The sequence below is a fragment of the Gossypium arboreum genome, chromosome 13, assembly GCF_025698485.1.
Source record: "Gossypium arboreum isolate Shixiya-1 chromosome 13, ASM2569848v2, whole genome shotgun sequence".
NCBI classification, from domain to species: domain Eukaryota; kingdom Viridiplantae; phylum Streptophyta; class Magnoliopsida; order Malvales; family Malvaceae; genus Gossypium; species Gossypium arboreum.
The window spans coordinates 22,387,602-22,402,823 of NC_069082.1; the positions used below are offsets into that span (position 1 = coordinate 22,387,602).

Consider the following 15,222-nt stretch of genomic DNA (forward strand, 5'->3'; position numbering starts at 1 on the left):
ATATCTTATTGCAATGTTGGGACTTTGGACCATTTGGTTTGAATATGGGATTTTATACTGGTTTTTTTTGTAACTCAACAAAACACGATTTTACTAAAAACTAAGATTTTCGGTTTCGTAAAATAATTGGTTTCAAAAGCTTCTGCTTAAAAGACATGTTTTAAGGCAAATCAGCTAGTTCATGGTTTTTCGAATGAAATAAAAGCTAATTAACTGGAATAGTTTTTACTTGTCAATCTCGATTTCAAACCCCATTCCATGTGACATCGCCAGATTTGGCCATAACGTATAGGTCAGGTTTGGGGTGTTACAACTATGTAGATAACAGAACTTGGTTAGAATTGTTATGCAACCTACAATTTAATTGGGTTAGGATCTAAATTGAGCATGCACATTTCAATTATGTGTCCAGTAGCCGTCGTCTGGTTAGGATTGCTCAACTAATTCAGGTGCATTTCAATCACATATGAACGAAACACAAACTTGATTTTAATTGAAAACGTGATCAATTGAGGCACAAACATTATAAGCATGAATCAAATAAATATTATTTAATCAAAGCAATCATCCTAGCTTAAATAAAATTAAGCTAACATTGTTGTAACAAGAACAAAGAACACATAGCAAACATTTTCAGATTAAATCAAAGAAAAGAAAGATTAAACCCAAACCAAAGTGGCTGTCACCCAAGACTCTGACTGACGAGGCTCCTGTACTCCTTCGTTTTGCTCCTTTGCTAATGGCTCTCCAAGGTGGCCGACCAAGGGCTCTTTAAGAGGCTTAATTGCTAAAATTTCTATGAAAAGATTATGCTAGACGTGAGGAATGGAAAACGCTAAAGATAATTGAGAGAAAAGAGAGAATGATGAGGGATGAGGAGATGTTTAGGAATGGTGAAATGAAGTCTTACTTATAGGTGAAGAAAGGATAGTAGTTTGCTAAATATAGAGAGGTTTAGTCTCTTCAAGCTTCTTCAATGAGTGGCTGGCCATGATTAGTGGATTTTGAGTTGAATTTTACTAGATTTTTAAGTAATTTAAATGCCATAACAACTTAGGACTGAGACTCGGTCAAATGTAAACCTTCGGGCAAATCTCTAATTTCTTCAACATTACAAAGACCTTGTGTAATTAAACCAAAAAGTGGTTTGTCTGGATAGCCATGTGTAGCCGAAATTGGGTTGATTTGGTCTTTAGTTTGGATAGTTTTTGTAATCCAACAAAGCTATCAGACATGTCCAAAATAAATCAATAAATTAAAGGACCAAAGAATAAAATAATTAATTAATTAAAACCCAAATTATTAATGAAATCTTTTAAAATTAATTATTAAATATAATTTTATATATTATTATTTAATTTAATCATGCATAACCTATTTTATGTCTTAAAATATGATATGTTCAAATAAATATAAAATAAACCATTTTTATGCATGAAAACTATATAATAAAGCATAAAATCGCATTTTAATAATTTCTATGTCTTAATTTCATATTTTCACATATTTGATTAATTTATTAAACAATTACTTAATTTTAAGAAAGAATTTAAGTAAAAGGTGATAAATTGCATAGGAAAAATCCTATATATTTTTCAGTTTACACACCCTCAAACTTAAATCATTGCTCGTCCCGAGTAATGTTTATGCACATCAAAAGGTCTTGCTAAGGTAAAATTGCTAACTATGTAAGCAGCATCAATCTTTTTCCCATAATCATGCATTAATAACTTCATGCTCATAGATCTCTTTTATTAACAAGCAATGCATAAGCAAATAATTTTAGAATTTTATACTAAGCTTCAAAATATACCAACATGAATCATAGTTTGTATGTATGTCTCAAGGCACAAATAACATTCTTCATTCAACATAATTTCTTATCAATCAAGCAAACAATCATAAGGCTTATTTATGATCTTCATATGTTGAACTTAGTACTTCCTCTCCACTAATGTAGGTGTCATAATCATCAAATCAATAGGTCCTTTATAAGGTTTTAATGAGGCTCGATTAAAGGTAGGGATTTAAAGAGATGATACATTTCAGTTTCAAAATCTTAACCTTTAACTTTTTCTTGGATTTCTCGAAATATAGCCTTTTTCTTTAAGTGAACCTTCGGAACACCCCCAAACTTATTTTGAACTCATGCCCATATATTTTTCGTTTTAAAGACCAAGCAAACTTTTCTTCACTCTTTCTTCATCTTTTTATATTTTTTTAAGCATGAGCACATACATCTTTTTGAAAATTTCCTTAAATGTTGATTACCAAGACAACTTTAGTTAAGATGGGTGCACAAAATTAGGATAACTTAAAAAGATGGTAATGTGGCTTATAATGTAGATTCATTACAATAAATAGGCCTTTAATCTCAAAATTATAGTTTCAAGGGTCTAATATCATAAGGTTGTCTTTAAAAGGCTCAAACGATCCAAAGAAATAGTGCCTATATCATTTTAAATTTTTATGTATCCTAGGATTTCACCTCAAGAAAGTTACTAAGTCAATTCTAAAGATATAAACCTTCATGTATGTCTAATCTCAAGAGAAGCTAAGATTTTCATGGCAAACATTACTAAGACTAAGATTATACAAGCATTCTATTCTTCATGATAACATATGTTCACTGAGATAGAATCGTCATTCATACTTGCATACAAACTATCTCATTAACAAAAAAAAAAAAAAGACTCTAAACATTCATTTATTAAAACATACTTATGAAAGAAATGATTGAAACATATTTGAAAATTTTAAAAATTTGAGCAATTTATTTGCCTTACCCCCCTTTAAAAAGAAGCAATGTCCTCATTGCAAGAACAGAGTAATGAATGAAAACTGAACACCAGGTAGGGTTGTAAAGAAAGAGAGGTGAGTCATTAAGATTGTTTAAATACCAAGTCTTTCCTAATAACACAATCCTAGACATGTTCATTCCCATTACCTCATCACTTAGTCTTTTTCTTTCTAAAGAAGTGTTAAGTTTATTCATGCTTGTTATGTTTTATTCTATAGAAATTAAATCCTAATTATGAAATAAATAAATTCCTAAAGACCTAAAAATAATTAAATAAATAACAAGACAAAAATCCCCCTTTTTATTTTTCTAACTCATTCCTTTTGTCTTCTTCAGCTTCATCTTCGCTTGCATAGTCAGTATCTTTTGTCCATGTCTCAAGGATAGCATTTGGGAATTCAGGAACAAAAGTATTACAGATATTCTTAAAAGTATTTCGAGTTGATTCATCTCTAATTTTTGCATATTTCCAGTAAGTTTGTTGTTGATTGTGCATGAACTTGCACATATCCATCATAATTGACAGCTCTGATTTCTTTGAAGTACTTGTAGAAGTCAGCATTGGAGTTGTAGATTCAGGTTCAATACTTAGCTTGATTGTTTATTCTTTTGGCTCAACCTTTGGTTCAGGGTTTACAGATCCTTCAACTGGTTTAGGACTGTTCAGTTCTTTATCAAATTCTTTGTCAGTGTCTGTAACTGAATTAGCTTCAGTTCCAGTTTCATTTGTTGACTCATCGGTATCTGGCTTAGTTGGCTCTTCTTGCTCGCCTTAATTCAGCTCATGCACCTTCTCTACTAACCTTTCAAGATCATGATTTGTAATGCACCGTTGAACATATTGCCTCTTCAGCAAGAATGGCTCCCAAACTTTCTTATAATCCATTGGGATCTTGAATTTGTCACAACATCAAGCACTTGTTCTAGAAAATTCCAATTGATATTGTTCATCATAGGGTAGTACTCATCTTCTTCAACATTAAGTAAGTTAAACAAATCATTGATGGACTTAGAAGCAAGAGGTACCTTTTTCTTTTGAACGATGACCTTAGTAGCATCTTGCATAGTCAAACTAGCATAGAATTCTTGAACTAGTTCATCTTCGGGAAGTGAACGAACATCATAAAATCGTTCCCACTTGAGAGCATTGATTTTCTTTCTAATCGGTGCAGGAACAACCATCAAATCATGACTCTTCAAGTTAAAACATTTTTCTGACATCATAGGTTGATGCTTGAATATTTACTTTTTCATCAATCAAAATCGGGTTTTCAGGAGTAGTCTTTGAAAATCTACTTCTTTTCCGAGACATGGTATCTTTTCTTGAGAATTTGGCAAAGTTTCTACACGAGGGGGAAAAGATAAATTGGCAAGGTGGGTAAAGACTTGCTATGACGAAAATCTTGCGACGACAAGGATGGTGCAGTGGCAACGACAGCGTGCGACAGCAACGTTGGTGTGCGGCAGTAACAACAACAATGTGTGACAGCATCGTTGGTGCTTCAGCAATTTTCTTACGGTTGCAATTGGCGATTTCAGCAAAAAAGGGAAGAGAAATTAGGGTTTCTTTTGGGATTTGAGGCTAGTGGCACAAGAATGAGATTTAGGGACTTTTAGGGTTAAGCAAATTGCTTTGAGGGATATGAAAAATAGTAGAATGAAGAGGAGTTTATATAGGGAAGAATTAGGAAAACATGTAACGAAAATTTAGCTACATTAAGGTTACTTGGGTGGCAAGTAATGGAAGTGGTGGCAAAGTATGAAATTTTCCCTCCTTTTTGCTGTCTTGGGCCTCAAACTCAGACTGTATTTACAAACTTACTCAAGAAAAAAAAACTGATGAGTACTTGGGCCAAATTTGACCCCCTTTATTAACATAAAAATTTAAAATTTAAATAAAACAAATGAAACTTAAAAATATTAAATCTTAATTAGAAAATTTCTTGGTAACAAATTACATTAAATTAATTCCTAGGAAAGGTTGGAGAGGTCACAGTGGTCCCACTTAAGTTCCAATTTCCTTAGACATAATTAATTAAATGTAATAAGTTAAGAAAACAAGTTCTAATTATTTATTTATTTACAAAACGAGTTCATGAAAAATCAAGGGTCTGTTAATTTGAATGAGGATTCAACTCGCTCAACTTCACCATCCCAGTAGTGTTTAAGACGTTGACCATTAACTTTAAATGTACCTCCGTAATTTTTGTATAATTCAATAGCTCCATAAGGATAAACTAGGTAGATAGTATTGTAAACTGAAAAATATATAGGATTTTTCCTATGTAATTTATCACCTTTTTACTTAAATTCGTTGTTAAAATTAAGTAATTTTTAATAAATTAATGAAATATGTAATAATATGAAATTAGGACATAGAAATTATTAAAATGTGATTTTATGCTTTATTATATAGTTTTCATGCATAAAATGACTTATTTTATATTTATTTGAACATATTATATTTTTCATGCATAAAATTATATTTAATAAATCTTTTAAATATTTCATTAATAATTTAGGTTGTAATTAATTATTTAAATTGGATAAATTTTATTCATTGGTCCTTTAACTTATTGATTTATTTTGGACAGGTCTGATAGCTTTGTTGGATTACAAAAACCATTCAAATTGAAGACCAAGTCAACCCAAATTCAGCTACACTTGGCTGACCACTTAAACCACTTTTTTATTTAATTACACAAGGTCCTTGCATTGTTGAAGAAGTTAGAGATTTGCCTGAAGATTTACATTGGATTGAGTCTTAGTCCTGAGTTTATTATGGCATTTAAATTGCTTAAAAATCATGCAAAAATTAGGTCAAATTCCAGTAATTGTGGCCAGCCACTCATGGAAGAAGTGTGAAGAGACTAGACCCAGCTATTTTTAGCAAACTACCCACCTTTCTTCACCTATAAATAAGACCCCTTCATTCCCTCATTTATCATCCTTATTTGATTCATGCTTATAATGTTTGAGCCTCAATCGATCATGTTTTCAATTAAAATCAGGTCTGTATTTTGTTCATATGTTATTGAAATGCAACTGAATTAGCTGAGCGATCCTAACTAGAATACGGCTAGTGGACACATAATTTATATGTGCATGCTCAATTTAGATCCTAACCTGATTAATTTGTAGGTTGTATAACAACTCTAACCAAGCTCTATTATCTGCATAGTTTTTAGATTTGTGTGATTAAATTGTTTCAAATCTAATACATCCCTGTTACCTCACACGAATGCTAAGAAACCCTTAGTAAATAAGGATCAGTAAAATGCATATTTACTAAGTAAAGGATTACGAACAAATACATTCAGAAAAACATTCAATGGCAACTCGATCTTTCATGAGTTTGGAAACCACATTAGGTCCTTTCAGAATCCTATACTTAATAAATATGCATTTTACTGATCCTTATTTACTAAGGGTTTCTTAGCATTTGTGTGAGGTAACAGGGGCGTGTTAGGTTTGAAACAGTTTAATCACACAAATCTAACAACTATGCAGATAACAAAGCTTGGTTAGAGTTGTTATGCAACTTGAAATTTAATCGGGTTAGGATCTAAATTGAGCATGCACATTTCAATTATGTGTCCACCAGCTGTCGTCTGGCTAAGATCGCTTAACTAAATCAGATGCATTTCAATCATGTATGAACGAAGCATAGACCTGATTTTAATTGAAAACATGATAAATTGAGGCACAAACATTATAAGCATGAATCAAATAAATATTATTTAATCAAAGCAATCATTCTAGCTTAAATAAAATTAAGCTAACATTGTTGTAACAAGAACAAAGAACACATAGCAAACATTTTCAGATTAAGTCAAAGAAAACAAAGATTAAACCCAAATCAAAGTGGCTGTCACCCAAGACTCTGACAGACGAGGCTCCTTCACTCCTTCGCTTTGCTCCTTTGCTAATGGCTCTCCAAGGTGGCCGACTAAGGGCTCTCTAAGAGGCTTAATTGCTAAAATCTCTATGAAGAGATGATGCTAGGCGTGGGAATGGAAAATACTAAAGATAATTGAGAGAAAAGAGAGAATGATGAGGGATGAGGGGATGATTAGGAATGGTGAAATGAAGTCTTATTTATTGGTGAAGAGAATAGAGTAGTTTGCTAAAAATAGAGAGGTTTATCTCTTAAAGCTTCTTCAATGAGTCGCCGGCCATGATTAATGGATTTTGAGTTGAATTTTTCTTGATTTTTAAGTAATTTAAATGCCATAACAACCCAGGACTGAAACTCGGTCAAATGTAAATCTTCGAGCAAATCTCTAATTTCTTCAACATTGCAAGGACCTTGTGTAATTAAACCAAAAAGTGGTTTATGTGGATAGCCATTGTAGCTGAAATTGGGTTGACTTGGTCTTCAATTTGGGCATTTTTTGTAATCCAACAAAGTTATCAGACCTGTCCAAAATAAATCAATAAATTAAAGGACCAAAGAATAAATTAATTAATTAATTAAAACCTAAATTATTACTAAAATATTTTAAAATAAATTATTAAATATAATTTTATATTTTCTTATTTAATTTAATCATGCATGGCCCATTTTATGTCTTAAAAATATAATATGTTAAAATAAATATAAAATAAGTCATTTTTACATGAAAACTATATAATAAAGCATAAAATCACATTTTAATAATTTCCATGTCCTAATTTCATATTTTCACATATTTCATTAATTTATTAAACAATTACTTAGTTTAACAATGAATTTAAGTAAAAAGATGATAAATTGCATAGGAAAAATTCTCTATATTTTTCAATTTACAGTAGGCAATGTTGAGGGTCCTGCAAAGGGTTGCTAAAGCCCAAATTGGATCAGGGAGCCACAAATCTATTGTAGAGAGACTCTAGTCAAATAGGGCAAAATTGTTCAAAGGTATTTTTTATATGATTCCCACCTTAGCTGAGTATTGGATAGAGTCGATAGAAGGGATCTTGGAGGACTTAGATTGTACTTCGGAGCAGAAACTAAAAGGCACTGTGTTAGAGAGAAAGCTTATTGCCGGTGGTAGTTTGTGGTAAGAGGTACAAGACGCAGCAAATGGTCGTGTTGAATGACACTAAGGATGAGCCAAACTCTTGTAAGTATTGTTGGAAGCATCACTCAGATGAATGTTTAAAGAAATGAGGAATTTTTTTAAAATGCAGGTTGATGGAGCATATGGCAAGGGAATGCCCTTGACGAAATGAGTGGATGCAAACTCTGGCCCAAAACTAGACCCAAAATCAGATAGCAGGCCAGTTACCTCCGAGAAGTCGTGGGCAGAACCAGGCTGTAAATAATGTAGCTATCGGTGTGAATCGAACTGAGGCTAGACAATCTGCCCTAGTTTATGTCGTTGGAAACACAAAAATTTATGCATTTTTACATACCCTTTTTAGCTTAAAATCATACCGTTTCAATTAAATTCTTGTCAAAAAAAAAATTAATTTTTATAAAATAATTAAATTATACTTAAAATATGAACATGATGAATTTTAGTTCATTTTATAATTAATTTTGAGTAATTTTGGTTATTTTCGACAGAATTGCGCAAAAAGCGAAAAATGGCTCGGTAGACACTGCTTAAAGCTCAAAATCAGCCATATGGTGACCCAAATCATCTTATTTGCTGATTAATTAAGCTTGCAAATAAGCCCTTGAATTCTTGTCAAATTTTCATTCAAACCCCTCCACAATTGGTGGATTTTTGGATTTGCCCCAAGCCATTTTTGGATTTTTGTCATTTTTACCTCCACATAAGTGGCTGGCCAAGGGGTGGCTCTTTGGATGCTATTTTAAGCAAATTTCAGCTGCCACAGCTATAAAAGTCCCCCTAGGCTGATCATTCAAAGCATCTCATTCATTCCTCATTCATTTCCCAACACTTCTCTCCTCTCTCATTCTTTTTCTCTTATTTTTCCATTTCAATTCCCTTGCTCTTGTGCCGATTCTTCCCTTGGAAAAGGGGTGTTATTCAACCATTTTGGAGCAGCAATTGAGTGTTCATCAAAGCCTTGATCGGTGAGGACAACAAAAAGGAAGAACAGAGCAACCAAGTCAAGCCTCGGAAAACCAATGGATTTTATTCTTGTTCCCTATCTCTTTAATTTTTGTTGTTGTTATGATGAACATATCTATGAGTATTCATGTTGTTGGAATGGTTAATTTATTCAGCTTAGTTTGAATTTAATTCGTGTTGGTTGATTGCATTTCGTCTTCTTAAATTATTAAAATTGTGTTTATGTTGTTATAGGCCTCAGTAAAATGCTTGATTAAGTAAAATGATACCTAAGTTATTCTTGAGTTACGACTATGAGGTAACTAATGAATTAATTATTTAAACGGATTGAAATTGTAATTAGTTGACACAGTACTTGATCAGTGCATGTTTATTCTTCTAAGGTAGCTGAAGGTTAAAATAGAAATGTATCTGGCAATATTATTGCCTTGCATAACTTGCAAGATTATTGTCATTAAACTATTTCAAGGTAGGGATACCTCGTTACATCACATAGTCTTTTATATGCTTGTTAGATTTAATTAATCATTTAAATTGACATAGGGATATGCAAGAGATTAGTTCAGTTTAATGAGTATGTATGTGCAATAACATGTTTACTTACTGGAATCTGTTTAGTCGGTTGAATTGACATAGGGATATGTCAAGAGATGAATGGAATTTTTTATGTAAGTATGTTCATAAGTTAGCAGATTACCGGGTTGTCGTGATTTTATTCGTAACAATATAAACATAAGTTTAATAATTCTAAGATGAGAAGTGTAATTAATCCAACACAATTATATCATCTTGAGTAAAGCTTATTTTGAAATCATGCATTAGAACTTTCTTTTACTTCATTTTTTATTTATTTTAATTTTCTTAAGTTTTTAATCACTCTCTTTAAACAAAATATTTTTCTTCACCAAAGTGTTTTAAATTGCATTCATAAATAATCCTCTTCACAATTCCTATGGGTACGATAACTCGACATTTTCTTGTCACTTTATTACTTGTTGCGATTGTGTACACTTGCACATTTTCGTCGTTCCAAGTTTTTGGCGCTGTTGCCGGGGACTGTTTTAAAAAGATAATTTGTGAATTTTTTAGTTTTACATTTTGGTTTATTTTTCCTGTTTAATTTTTAATTTAATTAATTTTTCTGTGATTATTTTAGGTGTTTATGAGTATTAACCGAATTATTGACCTACTCCCTGTAGACCTTGAGATAGAAAGAACTTTTTGACAACGAAGAAGACAAGCAAATCAGAGGAGGACTGAAGAGATGAACTTTGAAAATCCAATCTAAGGAAATAGAGCAAACCCTGCTTAAAATCCTATCCTTATTGCTGATGATAGGGATAAAGCTTTACGATAGTATGCCGTGCCAGTATTTAATGATCTTAATCCAGGTATTAGGTGACCCGAAATTGAGGCATAATTGTTCGAGCTAAAGCCAGTCATGTTCCAGATGCTTCAAACAGTAGGCCAATTCAGTGGAATGCCTACCGAAGATCCTCACCTACACTTAAGACTATTTATGGAGGTGAGCGATTCTTTCAAGTTAGCCAGAGTACCCAATAATGCATTACGATTGAAGCTGTTCCCATATTCACTGAGGGACAGAGCTCAAACCTGGTTGAACTCATTGCCACCGAACTCAGTTTCCACATGGCAAGAGTTAGCAGAAAGATTCCTTATGAAGTATTTCCCGCCTAGCAAGAATGCTAAGTTGAGGAACGAGATCACTGCCTCCCAACAAATGGATGATGAGTCCTTGTATGAGGCATGGGAAAGGTACAAAGAGTTATTATGAAAGTGCCCTCATCATGGAATCCCACATTGCATCCAACTTGAGACATTTTATAATGGTCTCAATGCTAACATGAGGATGGTAGTGGATGCTTCTGCTAATGGTGCTCTCCTTTCTAAGTCTTATAATGAGGCTTATAAAATTACCAAGAGGATTGATAGCAACAATTACCAATGGCCAACCAACCGAGCAGCGTCAAGAAGACGAGTTGTTGGAATACATGAAGTAGACGCTCTTACTTCACTCGCATCTTAGGTATCATCAATATCCTCAATGCTTAAAAATCTTACTACTAATGGAACCAACAGTTTTGCAGCACAGCCACCAAATCAATTTGAAAATATAGCCTATGTTTATTTTGGGGAAGGACATTTGTTTGAAGAATGTCCATCAAACCCAGAATCCATGTACTACATAGGTAACCAGAACCAAAACCGAGGAAGGGGAGGACTGAAATCCAATTTTTATAACCCATTGTGGCGAAATGACCTAAATTTTTCATGGAGTAACCAAGGAGCTGGAACCAGTAATACTTATGCCCAACCTAGATCGACCCAGCCACCAAGCTTTCCCCAACAAGTTCAGAAACCAACCCAAGCTGAACCATCCAATAGCTTAGAAAATCTGTTGAAGGCATACATGGCCAAGAATGGCACCTTAATCCAAAGCCAAGAAGTTACATTGAAAAACCTAGAAAACCAAATGGGCTAGCTGGCAACTGAACTCAAGAACCGACCACAAGGTGCTTTACCTAGTGATACAGAAAATCCGAGGAATCTGGGGAAGGAGCATTGCAAAGATTAACATTGAGGAGTGGAAAGACAGTACAGCCCAAGACCATTGAAGCTGAAAAGAGTCAAGTTGATGCTCAAGAATCAGAGGAAGTTCAACCGAGCGTTGAAATTCCAGTGTCACAAGAACCAGAATATGCCAAACCTGGCAAAGTAATTTAAGAACCAACTAATAACCCCGTCAGATGCAGAATTGCCACAAAAGACGAATCAACTAGCTCCAGTAAAGACACCACCACCACCCTACCCTCAAAGACTTCAAAATCAGAAGCAGGAGATTCAATTCAAGAAGTTTCTAGACGTACTTAAGCAACTTCATATTAACATTCTATTGGTTGAAGCACTTGAGCAAATGCCGAACTACGTCAAATTTATGAAGGATATCCTGTACAAAAAATGAAGACTCGGAGAATTTGAGACGGTAGCTCTAATGAAGGAATGCAGTGCATATCTTCACGACAAACTACCCCTAAAAATTGAAGGATCCTGGATATTTTACCATACCTTGCAACATTGGAGCAACATATTGTGGTAAGGCACTATGTGACTTGGGTGCGAGTATCAACTTGATGCCTATGTCAATATTTAGAAAGTGGGGATAGGTGAAGTTAGACCTACTACAGTTACACTTCAATTAGCAGATCGATCCTTAGCAGATCCAGAAGGAAAAATTGAGGACGTATTGGTACATGTAGATAAATTTATCTTCCCTGCTGATTTTGTTATCCTAGACTTTGAAGTAGACAAAGAAGTGCCAATTATCTTAGGAAGACCATTCTTAGCAACCGGAAGAACCCTTATTGATGTGCAGAAGGGTGAACTTACTATGCTAGTCAGGATGATCAGGTAACATTTAACGTTTTTAAGTTTATGCGATTTCTTGACACAATTGATGATTGATACAGTATTCGATTTAGAATATTTAATAGTTGAGAAGGAGCTCAACTATGTAGAGGATCCGTTGGAACAAATTTTGACATCAGGTCCTCCGAATGATGAAGAGGTAGATGAGTGCTTAGTTTTGTTAGAAGATAATCAAAGGGGATTTATTCTGCAGTCCCGCTTTGAATCTTTGGAGTTAGAGGAAAGGGATTATGCCCAACCAAAAGTGTCAATTGAGGAGCCACTTAAATTAGAACTCAAGGTACTACCTTCACACCTAAAATATGTTTATTTAGGTAGCTGTTCTACTCTACCTGTGACTGTTTCAGTAGAATAACTACTGAGCAAGAAGAGAAACTCATCTTGGTGTTGAAACAATTCAAGAGGGCGATCGAACGGACCATAGCCGATATTCGCGGTATCACGGTCAGTGCGTACTAAAGAAAAGAGGTATCACGGTCATTGAAAATGAGAATAACAAGTTGATACCGACTAGAACCATTACAGGATGGAGAATTTGCATCGATTACCGGAAGCTGAACAAGGCGACTATGAAAGATCACTTTCCTTTGCTATTTTTGGACTAGATACTAGATAGACTCACGGGACGAGACTACTACTATATTCTTGATGGATACTTAGGGTATAACCAGATTACAGTAGCACCGAAAGATCAACACAAGACAACATTCACCTGCCCGTACGGTACAATTGCATTTAGACGCTATGTAATGCACCTGCTACATTTCAAAGATGTATGATGTCTATTTTTACTGACATGGATGAGAATTATTTGGAAGTTTTTATGGATGATTTTTCAGTATTTAGAGATACGTATGATGATTTCCTAGCTAAGGTACTAAGGCGATGTGAAGAAACAAACCTAGTACTCAACTGGGAAAAGTGCCATTTCATGGTACGAGAAGGGATTATTCTAGGGCATCGGATAATGAGACATGGAATCGAAGTAGATAAAGCAAACGTAGATGTTATTGAGAAACTCCCACCACCAACATCTGTAAAAGGTGTTAGAAGCTTTTTGGGCCACGCCGGTTTCTATCAAAGATTCATCAAGGACTTCTTCAAAATTGCTAAACCTTTATTCAAATTATTGGAGAAGGACTCGATGTTCGAGTTTGATGAGGAATGCTTAAAGGCTTTCAAATATTTGAAGAGTCGATTAGTTACGACACCCATAATAGTCACACTAGACTAGGACCTGCCATTCGAACTGATATGTGACGCGAGTGACTTCACGATAGGAGCCGTTATGGGCCTGCGAAGGAACAAATTTTTTCATCCTATTTACTATGCAAGTCGAACTCTGACAAGAGCCCAACTGAATTATACGATAATAGAAAAAGAGTTACTTGCTGTTGTATTTGCTTTTGACAAGTTTTAATCTTATCTTGTAGGTACCAAAGTGACTATCTATACGGACCACTCGACAATTAAGTACTTACTCTCTAGGAAAGATGCTAAGCCGAGGTTGATCCAATAGGTACGTCTACTTCAAGAGTTCGATCTAGAAATTCAAAATTGAAAGGGAGTGGAAACTCAAGTAGCAGATCACTTGTCTAGATTGGAGCCGCAAGAAGGGCACTTTCTTCTTATACCAATTCAAGAAACATTTCCGGATGAACACATACTAAAGGTAAATCATGTCCATAATACCCCTTGGTTTGCTGATATTATGAACTATTTAGCTTGTGGTTTGATTCTAATTGATAAGACATATCATCAAAGGAAAAAGTTTCTTCACGATGTAAAGTACTATTTCTGTAAAGAACCATACCTGTTCAAGAAGTGTGCTGATCAAATTATCAGGAGATGTGTGGCAGAAGATACAGTACAAAAGATTCTATACCATTGTCACTCAGCTCCAAGTAGGGGACACTTCGGAGGTACTCGTACTATGGCCAAAGTATTGCAAGCCGAATTCTTTTGGCCATCACTATTCAAGGACGCATACACTTATGTAAAAAGTTGTGATCGATGTCAAAGGGTCGGAAATGTCACCAGTAGAAATGAGATGCCTTAAAAAAACATCATTGAGGTAGAATTATTCGATGTTTGGGGCATTGACTTCCTCAGTCCTTTCCCTCCGTCTTTTGGTCACAAGTACATCTTGGTAGCTGTAGACTACGTGTCTAAATAGGTCGAGGTTGAAGCTTATCCAACAAACGATGCTAGGGTTGTAATAAAGTTTTTGCAGAAACACGTATTCACAAGGTTTGGAACCCCAAGAGCTATTATTAGCGATGAAGGGTCCCATTTTGTGAGCAAGTGGTTGAAATGTTTGTTAGATAAACATGGAGTGAAACACAAGGTCGTTACATGATTGCGTGATATTCGTAACAGGTTTTAAAGATTTATAAATGAGTCATTCTTGAGACTAACTTATTATCACGATTAAGGCAAGTGTACCTATCAAACAATAGTATAGTTTAGCAAGACTGGATTGTCGAACCCAAAGGAACTACAAGTACTAGTATTTACTTCATTTTTATTACCTAGCCTAAAAATTAAGAGGTTTGGTTATCTAAACTAATTACTAACTAAGTATGCATAAAAAGAAAACTTGGGAAAATACTTTTAGGAAAATTCGATTGATTAAGACAATACCTAAGGAAAAATCCACCTAGACTTCACTTGTTATTTGACTTTGAATCAGACGATTTATTCATTTGACTCGATCTGTAGAAATCCCTAAGTTATATTATTATCTCTCTCGAGACTAATAACGTCTAAACCTAGGTTGAATAATTGAAATCTCTTTCTAATTAACAACCTAGAATTGCATTAACTCGATCTATGGATTCCCTTTTAGGTTTCACCCTAATCCGGAAAAATCTTGTCACCCTATCTCTAGGCGCGCAATCAACTCCGCTTAATTATGACAAATTTACTCTTAGACAGGGTCTATTCCTC

At 34.3% G+C, this 15,222-nt stretch overlaps 1 non-coding gene across 1 annotated transcript; it reads right to left on the reverse strand.

The window, feature by feature from the left end:
* Positions 1-10,534: 10,534 nt before the first annotated feature.
* LOC128287350 (small nucleolar RNA R71) lies at positions 10,535-10,641 on the reverse strand. Its single transcript, XR_008278050.1, has one exon. It is a non-coding gene; the product is annotated as a small nucleolar RNA R71 (small nucleolar RNA).
* Positions 10,642-15,222: the final 4,581 nt, after the last annotated feature.